A 12592-nucleotide genomic window follows, 5' to 3' on the forward strand; every position below is an offset into this window, starting at 1 on the left:
CCCAATCACCCGTGGGGGCTGCCCCCAGCCAGGCCCTGCCAGTGGTGTCATTGGAGCTCTCAGGGCTTCAGCACTGCTAGAGACCTGCCATCAGGGGTGGGGGATGCCCTGGGCCCCGGGCCCCCTGGGGTCAAAGTGTTGGTGGTCCATCGGCCTCAGAGGGGCTGATCTTCCCACCCAGGTCCATCCCTGCAGCCGGGCGGGCGGGGGTCTGAGGATGCAGAAGTGGGGCAGCCCCTTCCCTCTCGCCTGGCCTGAGCGCAAGAGCACAGACCTCCATAGGCCTCTGGCGGAGTTTGTAGGCCGAGTTTGTAAAACCGGCCCTTGTGTTGAAGGGACGTGCACCTGAGGCCATCGCCCAGAGCGCGAGGAAGGCTGGGGGCTTGGGGGGCAGACCCTGCAGCAGCTGGGGAGGCAGGAGCGCTGAGGACAAGGCGCATGACTGGCCACCCATGCCGGCCTCAGGCTGGTGGTCAGCCAGAGGACCCCATGCCCTGGGTGCCCGCCGGCCCCTCACTCCATATCACCTGGGGACGTTGACCTGTCTGTCACATGTGACTCAGAGCGTTCGAGTGAGGTGCCTGTGCCGAGCTCTGAGCTGCGGGGCCGTGCACCCTCGTTCGGCTCCTCGGAGGGCGTCTCAGGCTTTGTGGCCGTGTTTTGGCAGCATGCCAGTATCGGGGATCTTCAGATCCTTCATTGACTTGTTGATCACCAGTGGGACCTTGGGTTAGTCAGAAATCAGCCACAGCTCGTGGCCAGAAGCCCAGCCTCCCCAGCCTTGGGATGGAAACCACATGGCCTCCGGCTCCGGGAAGGCACGGGACACATGGTGAGTTCCAGGGAGCTTTGTCCAGAGGATGAGGTACTCACTGCGCGCTGTGATCCAGGACATTCGTGGCTCTGGAACCAGACGGAGAGGAGTCCTGCCTCCCGCACCCATGACTGGCAGTCAGAGGCGGTGGCCGGCAGGGCTCAGAGGGGAGACTGGACAGCAGGAGAGGGTACACCAGGGACACGGGGACAGAAGAGCAGCATCAGGGACACAGGGAGGAGCTGGCAGGCAGGGCCTGGTCCCCACTCCCCTCACAGCCCCCTGCACTGCTCAGTGTTCAGATGCCACCTGGAGACCTTGGTTTGTTTCATGTCTGTCTCCCCCAGACGGATGCTCCCCAAGGACACACGGCTCCTAATTTCCACTGGACCCCAGTGCCCAGGTCAGTGCCTGGTGCTAGGGGACCACAGAAATGAGTCAACTAAAGGAGTCAATCAACCACTGAGTGGATCAACCAGAGACTCAATGAGCCAAGGCGCGGGGGAGCAAGGCGGAGGAGGCAACACCTCAGCTGAACCTCGAGAGATGGTAAGAGGTAGAAGGGAGGAGGGGCTGGGAGGGGATCCTGGGCGAGGCTGGGATCGGGGTGCAGGCCAGTGAGTTGGGGTGTCCAATAGACCAGCAGGATCAGCGCAGGGGCCCCCCAGACGGGGACTCTTCTGTTCACAGATGGGAGAAACCGAACTCGGAGGGGCCTGGGCCAAAGGGAGCTGGTGGGCTCAGACATGCAGACCACGAGCAAGCAGGGCCGCCACCGCCTCAGGGACAGCTGGACAGGCCAGGCTTGGGTCAAATCTCTCTCTCTCCATGCCTCACTCTGCTCTCTTCCCACAGACCAGGGAAGCCCCCGGCCACCCCATTTTCCCAGTCTCCCCTCCCTGAGGCCCTGGCCCCTCCCAGAGGTGCCCTTGGGACCTGGACGTCTTGCCTGCCTGACCCTGAACATCCTCCTACGTGGATCCAGCGCCCACACTCTCACTCCCCACCTTCCTCCATCCTTGACCGAGCAGCCCATCCTTGTTGACTTGAGTTGAGTTTCTTGGGATGCATCTACAAGTGTTTATTGCAAGGATAGTGAAAAGTCCTTTACAAAATAAACACAGAGGGAAGGACTGAGTGCCAGCCCTCCAAAGACACGTAGCTGGAGTCGGGGAGGAGCAGGTCCCCCAGAGGAGGGACAGGAGCCGGGCAGGCAAAACCACAGCTCTCCATGCATGATGGGGCCGGGGCGCAGCCCAAGAGCCATGGGAGCCGTGGGGGCTGCACAGGCAGGGCGTCCTGCACCTGTGTCCAATGTTTGTCCCAGCAGCACTTGCTCTTCTGGACTCCAGAAGAAGGAAGCTATGTCCATGGAGCCGCCTGCAGGGGACCAGGTACCCTCTTTGCTGAAGGGTCCTGGCTGGCTTCACCTGGAGGGGTGATCTGAAGGCAGGAGGCAGAAGCAGCTGGAAGGTAACTGTGGGGCCGGAAGGGAGACCCTGCACCTGGAGTAGCAGAGCCCCGTCTGCACTAGCCCCGGGGCCCCTGCGAGTCTCAGGCCATTGCCAACACAGCTTGCAGCCTGCAGAGAGCCAGGGGTCGGCCGCCCAGCACTGCCCAGCTGCCTGGCTTCTCCCACCCCGTCCCAGCTTCCACTTCCGTAATGAGGGCTCCACGTCCAATGTCTCAGCACTGACGCCTATCGAGTCCCACCTGTCCCCCTGCCCTTTTCTCCACATCTGGGTGATGAGAAAACCCAGGTGCTTCCTTCCTTGGTGCTGCCGGAGGTTCCAACCACGGGAGCCCCTGCCCACGTGTGAGACCCCTGACGGCGGCTGCACCCCAGCCACAATCGAAACCCCGGCCAGTCCCCTACACTCTCTCGAGACCGCACTCCAGCTGGGGAGCCTGCACTGCTCTCCCCGGGAAACCTCGTTATGTGAGTAACAAACCTCTCCACATTCCGTTTGTGTGCATGTGTGTGGGAGTGTGGGTGTGTGCAAGTGATCACTCCGGACCTCCTGTTGACGCAGAGTGGCCACAACTTCTCATCTCCCCGCCCACCCAGGTCCCCTGACATACCGCCTGCCAACCTCGAGCCCAGGAGACACAGCCTCAACTGAACCGACCCTCCCCCTGGGCTGCCCGGCACATGGCGCCCAGCTCCGGACCTCTGCGGAGAGACTCTAGCCACAGGCTCTGGTGACGTGGCACCAAAACCCGGACCGAGCCCGGGCGCTGTGTAACGGGCCTGGTCTTGGCGGCTGAGTGGAAAGGGGACCGAGGAACCGGGCGCTCGCCGATAGTGCGGGAGTTCGTTTCCCAAGGTGCAAACATACGGACCGCAACTCCTCGGAGACAAAGAAGGGCACTGACGCGTCTCGAAGTCCCCTCACTCCAGGAGTGACGACTTGTGTCACCCTTCACAGAAATGCCTTCCTGAGGACTTCGCCCCTGGCAAACCTCCGTTTACTGAGTCGAGGCTTTATTTATTTGTGCACAGACTTATTTATAGTCGTTGCTCGTTCCTAACACAGCAAGGCCTGCCGCGTCTGCAGCCGAGACCCTCAGAGGCCTGGACACAACAGAAGCATCTTTGGATGAGCTCTCCAAACTCACCTGTTCATTTATCTCCACGTGGAGTAGAGGGTGCGCACACGTGTGTGTGTGTGAGCTGATGTGTGTGGTGTGTGTATGCTCACGTGTGACCATGTGTACACGTGTGACTGTGCGCGAGTTCAGGTGTCTGCTGGTGTGCGAACATGTGATGTGACTGTGCGTGACTTGTAAGTTCATGTGTGAGCATGTGCGTGTGCACGTGTGTGGTGTGTCTGCTTGTGTGTATGTGTGCATGTGTGACCCTGTGTGTCCAAGCTCAGGTGTGCATGAGTGTGTTCAAACCACACCCAGGCTCATTCACAGGCTAGCACCTGTGTCTGGAGCATCTCCACTCAACAGCACATGAGCTGTCACACTCTTGACCTCTCAGGGCCTGGACAAAACAAACTTTGGTCAACATGACCCACACAAACAGGGCATGGCAAGAGCACAGAGCCCTCCTCCCCTGAGAGTTGCATTTGCACAGACCACCCGACCTGGAGTGCACAGGTGAGTTCTCTGCTCCTCCCTTCCATCGATGAGGTGGCCTCTGTGACAGGCAGCCCTACCCTGGCACTCGCGGCCAGGCAGGCTTGGAGCCAAGGAGGGCAATGAAATTGGAAGGGCCAGGCCCCCTTACTGTCCTGGGGTATGAGCCCAGAATGCCAAGGCACCAGCAAAGAGGGGTCCCAGAGTACCTGGTGGTCCCAAACCTGCCCAGGGTCAGACCACCCAGGGGGTCTGTCAACAGTCAGGCCTGCTGGCTCAGAGGACACTGTTTGGGGATCTGCCCCCATCAAGCAACCCGGGGATGCTGCCGGGTGGCCAGGCCCACCTGCAAGTGGACAGTGTGTGAAAGCGGCCAGACCCAAGGGAGAGGCCCACCATGCCTGTGCACTCGCTCTGGGGGTGCCCTGAACACACAGCAGCATCGACCCCTCGGTGACTACGTCCCAGCCGGAGTGGGCACCATGACCCTGACCACACGGTGGCTGTGCTCCTCGAGGACCGTGTGTCACGGCTGGTTTTTCAGGCCTGTTTCAGCTGAGGGTGGCTTGGTCCCCGGTCTGGGATCACAGGTCACCATGGGTAGAGAGCAGTGGGGCTTCAGGGGCCTCTGGAAACACGCGGACGGGGTGTGGGAGGTCGGCGCCTGCAGGGGCTGGGCAGGAATGCACACAAGAAGGGGCAGTGCAGTGGCACGGCCAGTGAAGAATTGGAGAACAGATGTCCCCTCCAAACTGGAGCCACGTGGGTCCTGATCCCGGCATAGACTGACTTTCAGCAAAGCCGGATTTTTAGGTGCTATTTCCATTTTTTAAATGTAGGCAATTAATTTTTATAAGTATTCAAAACGCTGCAGGCTAGTGACGTCAGGAGTAACAGCCGCCCGGCCACATCAGGTTCACGTTCTGTTCTCATCCAACCCCTTCGACTGACAGATGAAGAAACTGAGGCTGTGCGGGCCAGGCAGTGTGCCTGCGGTCAGAGACCCAGGTCGTGTGTGTTCCTCTCCACATCTTCCCGATGACACCGGTCACTTACGGATTCTAGGAGACAAGACTGAGAGAGCCCTGTCATGTGTTTGTTCAGAATTTTAATTTTTCCCCTAAGAAAAGTAAAGGAAATAGGTTTTCCTCCCATTGTGCTGGCAGTTGGTGTTCCTCCGAGCTTGGCTCCGCCAAGAGGAAAGCAGCCTCAGAGTTTTCCCATGGACGCCACGTCCTCGCCACCCATCCCGAGAACATGGCCGCTGGTCAGGGAAGGAGCGGGCGCAGCTCAGCCAGACCTGCCACCCACCCTCCTTGAGCAGCAGAACTGTCCTCTGGTGACGTCCCCCTGGGCCACGGCCACACCGGAACCTCTTCCTTTGCAGACTCACCTGGCCCCCCCTCCCCACCTCCCTGCAAATGAGCATCAGATGTGCCGCCTGACGCTTCCTGTAGCTCTTTCAGCATCTCGCTGTCTGTTTCCTCCTCCCACTGAAGAGTGGTACTTAGCCCTGTGGGTTGTGTGTTTCCAAGTTAAACCCCAGGGTCTGCTTCTCACCGCTGTCTGGAGCTCAGCTTCTGAATCCCCATCACTACCCCCAACATCTGTTTAGTGTCCACGATGACAAGAACACCCTCCATGCTCCCACAGATCAGCTGGCTAGAGCAAGACACTCACAGGCCGGTCCCGTGTGAACTCACCAGGGCTGCTCGTTCAGAGCTGACGCCTGCACCAGGTGGCCAACCAGACGTGCCCCAGCGGGGTAGGGGACAGGCAGGTACACCCTGGCAGGAGTAGGGACATCTTGGGGCAGTCAGGGGCATCGACATTGGCCTATGTGATGGCTAATTTTATGTGTCAGCTTGACTGGGCCACAGGACGCCCAGATAGCTGGTTAAACGTTATTTCTGGGTGTGTCTGGGAGGGTGTTTATGGAGAGGTCAGCGTTTGAAATGGTGGATTGAGGAAAGCCGAGGACCCTGCCCAGGTGAGTGGGCCTCAGTCAATCCGCTACAGCCTGAATTGAACCAAAAGGCAGCAGAAGGATGAACTTGTCCCCTGCCTGACCGCATGAGCTGGGACATTGGTCTCCTCCTGTCCTCACTGCTCCTGGCTTTCAGGCCTTCGGACTCAAAACAGAGTCGGCACCACCAGCTCTCAGGCCTTCACACTCCACCCGTCTTTTCCTGGGTCTCCAGCTTCCAGATGGCAGATTGTGGCACTTCTCGGCCTCCGTGATCACGTGAGCTAATATCTTATTATAAATCTCTTTCGGCACGTCTCCTCCTGGCTGTTTCTCTGGAGAACCCTGACTGATACAGCCTGGGTTCAGAACCCTGTGAACCCCACGACTGCATACGAGAGGTGTGAGGATGTGCAGTTTCTAGGGGACACAGCCTCTGTCTTGCATCAGATTCTCAGAGAGATGTGTGACTCGAACAAGCTCAGGGCTCGCTGGCCAGCGGGCTGGGCCCTGCAGTGGGACTCAGGCCCTTGCTGGTTCTGCCATAAGAATTTGCACCATCCGATGCTCGTGTTTCCTCCTGAATAAGAAGAAAAGAGCAGCGGGCCCTTCTGGTACCCTGAGGTGTGGAGGAAAAGGACCTCGTTAAGTGGGAAGTGTTATTCAGGCCCCCAGCATTATAAATATTTCCCAGAAATTCCTTGATATCAGCCTTCTTAGTCTGGGTACAGGCTCCCAGGGGTTCGTGGCAACGGGCCAGGCGGTGCGCAAAGCCGTGTAGACATGATCCATCTTCCCGGAGCTCCTGTTGTCTGGGAAGACTCGGGCAGGAATGGAGGAGGGCTTAGTAATGACTTAACCACCGTGGGATTTGTATCAAAACACACACAAACCTAGGAGAGGCAGGCCACAGGGATGGCCACCAGGTTCTGCCACAGCACTGCCCCCCAGATTGAGGGCAAACCATGGGCTTGGCCAAACCCTACAGCCATCCCACAGTGGGGATGAAACCCACAGGGAGAGGTCAGCGGCAAGATGCCTGCAGGCCCTGAGCCCCCGGCCCATGAGAGGTGTGCAGGACTGGATGGCTGCACGTGTTTGCCCTCCAGGAGCAGCGCCTGCCACCCCTCGGTTCTCCATACTCCACGGCACCAGGGGGGAGGGGCAGAGAAACCCCACAGAGAAACCCCACAGAGGGGGCCACCATGGTTCCTGCCATCACCGGGGCTGTTTGCAACTGGGGTCAAACTCCTTGAAGCTGGAGCCCCGTCCACGGAGTTGCCTCACAGCCAGTTGTGGGGAGTTGAGCCATGGCAGCCCCCTCCCACAGCTATTTCCAGGCAACCCAGAAACACCAGAGTCACCCACTGCCCACCCTCTCTATCGCTGTTCCTCAGTGAGACAGGGGAAGGGAAAATCTGAAAAGTAATGATTTAAGATAGGAATAGCATAGTTTTCCCAGATTTGACCAAGATTATATTTCTTGCCATCAGGAGGAATGGAGGGTTTCAAATATAGGTTAAACTGATTTTCTGAAGAATACAATTAGAATTTTTACACCACTGAATTTAGTGGCCCGAAAATATGGTACCAGCTACACCAGTCAAAATGACTGTGTACATTGAAGTGTGGGCTTCTGGTTCTGGCAAAGAAGGAGTCAGCCCTTACATCTCACTGCCTCACAACAGTGGAGGCTCAGGCAGCTCAACGCGGACAGGGAACCTGAGCAGGAGAGAGTGGCAGTATATGGGATCTCTCTGTACTTTCCACTCAATTTTTCTGTGAACCTAAATCTACTCTAAAAAAGTGTATTAATTAAAAAGAAATCAGGTGCAAAGTAAATGAGGGAAAACATTTTAAAAACAAATAAAACATTTTTGAAAACAACACAGAGGCAGAAGACAGCTGGACAAGATCTTTAGAGAAGAGAGGAGAGAAAGGGGTCTATGTGGTTATATGCCTTCTATGTTTTCCTGGCAATTGTGAAATATGAACTCTCAGTAGACTGTGAAAGGTTAGGGTTAGTATATTATAACCGAGAAGCAACCACTTAAAAAATATGAAGAGATAGAGCCAAAAAGTCAATAGATAAGTTAAAATGGACTACAACAAAATATTGAAATATGAAAGCAGGAAAAAGGAACAGGGAGCCAAACCAGAGGGGACAGACAGAGCGAAGAGCAAAGTGTCGTATCAATGACATGTGAGTGGTCCAAACACACCTATCCAAGGTTCAAGATAACAGCACGCGCTTGTCAGAAAACCCCTCCACAGCGAGTCAGCGGGCATGCTCTCAAGAGAGGAAGAGGTTTAAGGCAGGTAGGTTCTGGAACAGGGACCAGAGCACCAGGAGATGAGCAGTGAGCAGCTTCAACCCTGAACTTCCATCAGGGGACCACGCATGACATCCGAGTCACCATCCCAGGACTAGGATCATGGGGGGCTCTCAGGACCCCGGAGGCCGGTGGAGGTGCTATTTAGAGGCCAGTGGGTCTGCTGTCCGCACTGTCTTGGGGGCTCCCCCATCACCCAGGTGGGTTACCCCTCACTCCCCTGCTGGGGGAGCAGCACCTCAGGGTCCCCCATCCCTCCACTGTGGGAGACAGAAGGGGGTTCCCACCCACAGAGCTAGAAATCACAAGTGGTCCAGTCTGCTCAGCCAGCCCCAGAGCTCCTGTGAGCACCCCTACTTTCCATTGTGAGTCACTTTGGGGTCCCCTGAGAACATTCCTTGTCTGGCCACTTGCTTGGGATAAAATCTTCCAGACTCCCTTCCGGCCATGGAAGGAAGAGGTTGCTGAGAGGCTGCTGTCCGTGGGAGGGGGTCCCCGCCCATGGGCGGGTCGGTGCACACCCGATGCCAGGCCTGGGCACTCTCCAGCCCTGAGGCTGCTACTCCAGGGCGTCTTGGTGAGCAGGGCTGGATGACCCGTGGTCACCTCCCTGGATAAAAATACTGCTCTGAAAGGGGACAGCATGAGGCCGTGGAGCATGTGCTGCACGCCCCACCGGATCCCCAGAGAGACAACAGGAGGGGAAACGGCCTCCCAGGGACACGCAGCAGCTGAGGCTGGGGTGTGGCCAGCTCGGACAGCTGGGCCAGGGTGGACAAGCCCCGATCTCCATGTGTCTGGAGGCTGTGTCCCAGGAAGCCGGAAGGTGGGGCCCGGCTTCCCAAAAAAGAGGCCTGTGGCTTAGGAAGATGGAGCTATTTTTAAGCATCTGCCTTCCCAGGACAGCCACAGAGGCGAGGGCCTGAGGGCCCAGGGAGCACCCAGCTACCCCCCCCCCCCCCCCCCAGGGAGCACAGTTCAGGTGAAGACAGGAGGAGCAAAGGCCGGGCAGCCCCCATCGGAGGAACAGAGAATAAAACAGAACACCCACCTTGGGCCGCAGTTTCCCCCACTAAACGTGGGGCTGGTCTTGCTCTTTGGGTCCCTGTAAGGGGCGAGGGGAAGAGAAGGGCTGGAAGGCTCTTCTGTCAGGGTCCTGCGTGGGAGTGGGCGGTAGGCAGCTGGAAAGGGCCTGGGGATGTTGGGAGAGGCTGATGCTGGGGGTGGGAACGGTACAGCCTGGATTAAGGCCCTAGGGTCTCCGAGGGCCTCTTGGGCCCCCTCTCATCTCCCGTAACCCCCTCCCTCCGTTCCTTCCCATCCTCACTGCCTCTGCGACTCAGAGCGGCCTCGGTACCCCTGCATGCCCACCCGAGCCACCAGGGCCAGGGGACATGGGCTCAGCTTCCCTCCAGAGAAGGTGGGGGACAAGGCGGGGGTCTGGGTAAGGCTCTGTACCCCAGGGAGGGAAACGCTACCGAGACCCTCCTGAGAGTAGCAGTCAAGGTGGCCTCCGGGTGGGGCGGGAGGGAGAGATGGGTAGAGATGATCTAACCAGGTGAGCCGGCTCAGGAAGGAGCCCACAGGGATGGGGTGGGTGTGTATTTGGGACGTGGTTGCGAGCTGGCAGCCCAGCTCGGGGAGGCCAGCTCTGTCCCAACCGTGCTCGTCCCAACAAGCCTGGACGCCTCCAGGAGCCTCCCCGTGCTCACAATAGAGCCAGGAGGTCCAGGGGGCGCCTCCCTGTGCCAACTGGAGTGGGATGAATGGTGGACCCTAAAAATATGTCCACGTCTTGACTCCCAGAACCTGTGAACGTGACCTTATTTGGAAAAAGGGTCTTTGCAGGTGCGATCAAGTTAAGGCTCTCAGGATGAGATCATCCTAGTTCTCCCAGGGTGGGGCCTAAATCCAGGTGTGAAGGGAGGGGCCAGCATAGACCAGGGGAACTCCGGACCCGTTTCCAAGGCAGGTGGGAGGCCTCCTGCAAGTCACCCAGGGTCACGCGCGGCGTCAGCCAGGACAGCAGCTGGGAGGCCCGGGCTGCCGGGTGAGAGGAGCAGGGGCTGGGCCGGTGTCCTGGAGGCTCCGTCCGCAGGCCAACTGCGCTGGGAGCTGCGGTGGCCTGCGTGTCTGTCTGTCCCACCACTTTCTCTCCAGGGCCGCCCCACCCAGAGTCCCTTTCCTGCCAGGCCAGGGCTTTCCGCCCATTGCTCACGGCTTCCCCAGTGTTTGTCCGTGGAGCTCCCGCCCATCCCTGGTTGTTTTGACCTGCCTGCCTGGGGCTTTTCGTGTATCTTCACGCTGGTTATGTAGGGAGCACTTTCTGTAACCAGCAGGCTCTGTTGTCCCGGGGAGCTGGCGAAGGGGGTGCCTGTGTCCAGGCCTGGGGGCTGCACCAGCTGTCTCCGGGGCTGGCCCAGGTCCCCACTACTCGGACGGGTCAGCGCAGTGAGCGCCCAGTCTGCTCGCACCTCCAGACGCACCCCCTTTCCAGCTCTTCTTCCTCCCCCACCCACAATCCCAGGATCAGAGAGCAAGCAATGGTTTGGCCAAAAGGCAGGCCCACCTTCTGCACTGGACAACGATGCTTCGGGGGCCCAGAAAGAGAGACAGGGGAGAAGGGACCGCTGAGAGGCCAACCAGGGGACGGTGAAGCATGAGTGGGAGGCTTGCTCAGGTGGATCTCCCAGAAGCAGATGGTGAGACAGGATTCTGGACAGTTTATGTGGGACGGGACCCCTGACACACCAGGAGGGGAGTCAGGGAGGGCAGGAGCCCGTACACCCCTGGGGAACAGGGCCCACCCACTGGGGCCTCAGGTGACTGTAGACATACCTCAGGGTTGCCTGGCCTGGAGGAGGGGAAGCTGGGCTGCTTCCCCTCCAACTGCCATCAGTCACTGCCAAGGGGCTCCCAGGGCACTAACCAGCCCACATGTCTGGCTCCTGTAGCCAGAGACAGCGTGTACCGGATGCTGAGTGCCCAGGGACCTGGGCAGGCTCCCAGCTCTGCCGACAATGGGTCACTTCTGCCCCAGGCCAGCAGGACAGAAGGAGGAGAGGGTGCTACCAGCCCAAGGCCCAGGGTCATGCTGCAGAAGCCCCAGCTACAGAAATTTGCAGCAGCGACTGGGAGGGTGTTGGAGGTGGGGATGCAACTGGAGGCTTCTTCCTGGTTCTGCCTCCAGGATCCCGTCAGAGCATGACGTCGGCCCAACCACGCGGTAAGGCAGCGGGTGGGGCCCGGGACACGCACCCCCGGTGTTGGGTCTTCCCCAAGAGCCAGCTTCAGAGGGGGGCCGGGGGTTCAAGGGCCCAGCACCCCAGGTGCCTCTGAGAGGCTGAGAAGTGAGGTGTCAGACAGGAGGTTGTGGCCAAGGCCGGCCGCAGAGGAGCCTCCAGCAGCCTTGCAGAGCCAGGACCCCTGGACACATCTGGGGTGGTCGGGGTCGGGGGGCGGGGTCCCTTTGCCACGGCCAGGCTTCCCCACCGTCCCCCAGAAAAGCACCAGCCCCAGACACTCCCATTTCCTATTGACAGGGTCTGCGGGGCCAGGATGTCTACACTTGGGGGGCCCTGGCTGACCACCTCCATCCGGGGAGGCTGTGCTCTGACGTGCACCCTCAGCTGCGTCTGGGGCCGTGTGCCCTGTTTGTCCCCTGGCGGCTGCACCGGAAGCCAGGGCTTTCCACTTCCTGAAGCCTCCAGAGGCCGCCTCCTCTTTTATTCCCCAAATAGGAAGTCTTCTGCAACCCTCTGGCCAAATATGTGGGGATCTGGCTTCATTTGAACCAGGAAGTGTCATCACCTAAATGGACCGATGAGCTGATAGGAAGCTGGAGGAGAAAGCCATCCGCAGGCCTCACCCCAGAGAACCGGCAGGAAAATGCCCACCAGCAGGGAGGACCCATCCTGGGCTCGGGGGGGCCCCCAACGCTCCCCGGCACCCGCACCTCCTCCATCCCCTGTGTCACTTCTTGGGCCTCCCCTGGCCTCCTCACCATGCTTATGAGTCTACAAGGACAGAAAAGTCCCCGAACATCACAACAAGGGCCCCTCCCCAAAATGGTCCCGCTTAAAAACATCGTGGTTCAACCTAACATTCCCACAAAGGGGAATGGTTCTAAAAAGAAAAGCTTTGAGCGCATAGACGGTGGAGTTTTAATCATTTGAAACCTCGTATGTGGAATTCCCAGGCGTGCCTGACAACGTGGGATCTGATCGCCCCACGTGCTGTGGTTGAGTCTGGGAGCATATCCTTCATACCTGCGTCTTGAGGGATTGCGCGTGTCACGCCCCGAGGGGAGGGTAAAACCACCTGTCCCTTAAGAAAAAGGCTGCCATCCTACACCCTGAACCACCAGCTCCCTACCCAGGAATGTCTGGAGTG

The 12592-nt window shown here is 58.8% G+C and overlaps 1 long non-coding RNA gene across 1 annotated transcript; it reads left to right on the forward strand.

The window, feature by feature from the left end:
• The first annotated feature begins 10652 nt into the window (after positions 1 to 10652).
• Positions 10653 to 12342, forward strand: LOC124231291 (uncharacterized). Its single transcript, XR_006886482.1, has 3 exons — positions 10653 to 10880; positions 11241 to 11426; positions 11941 to 12342. It is a non-coding gene; the product is annotated as an uncharacterized LOC124231291 (long non-coding RNA).
• The last annotated feature ends 250 nt before the right edge of the window (positions 12343 to 12592 follow it).

This window comes from Equus quagga, chromosome 21 (genome assembly GCF_021613505.1).
Source record: "Equus quagga isolate Etosha38 chromosome 21, UCLA_HA_Equagga_1.0, whole genome shotgun sequence".
In the NCBI taxonomy this organism is placed as follows: Eukaryota; Metazoa; Chordata; class Mammalia; order Perissodactyla; family Equidae; genus Equus; species Equus quagga.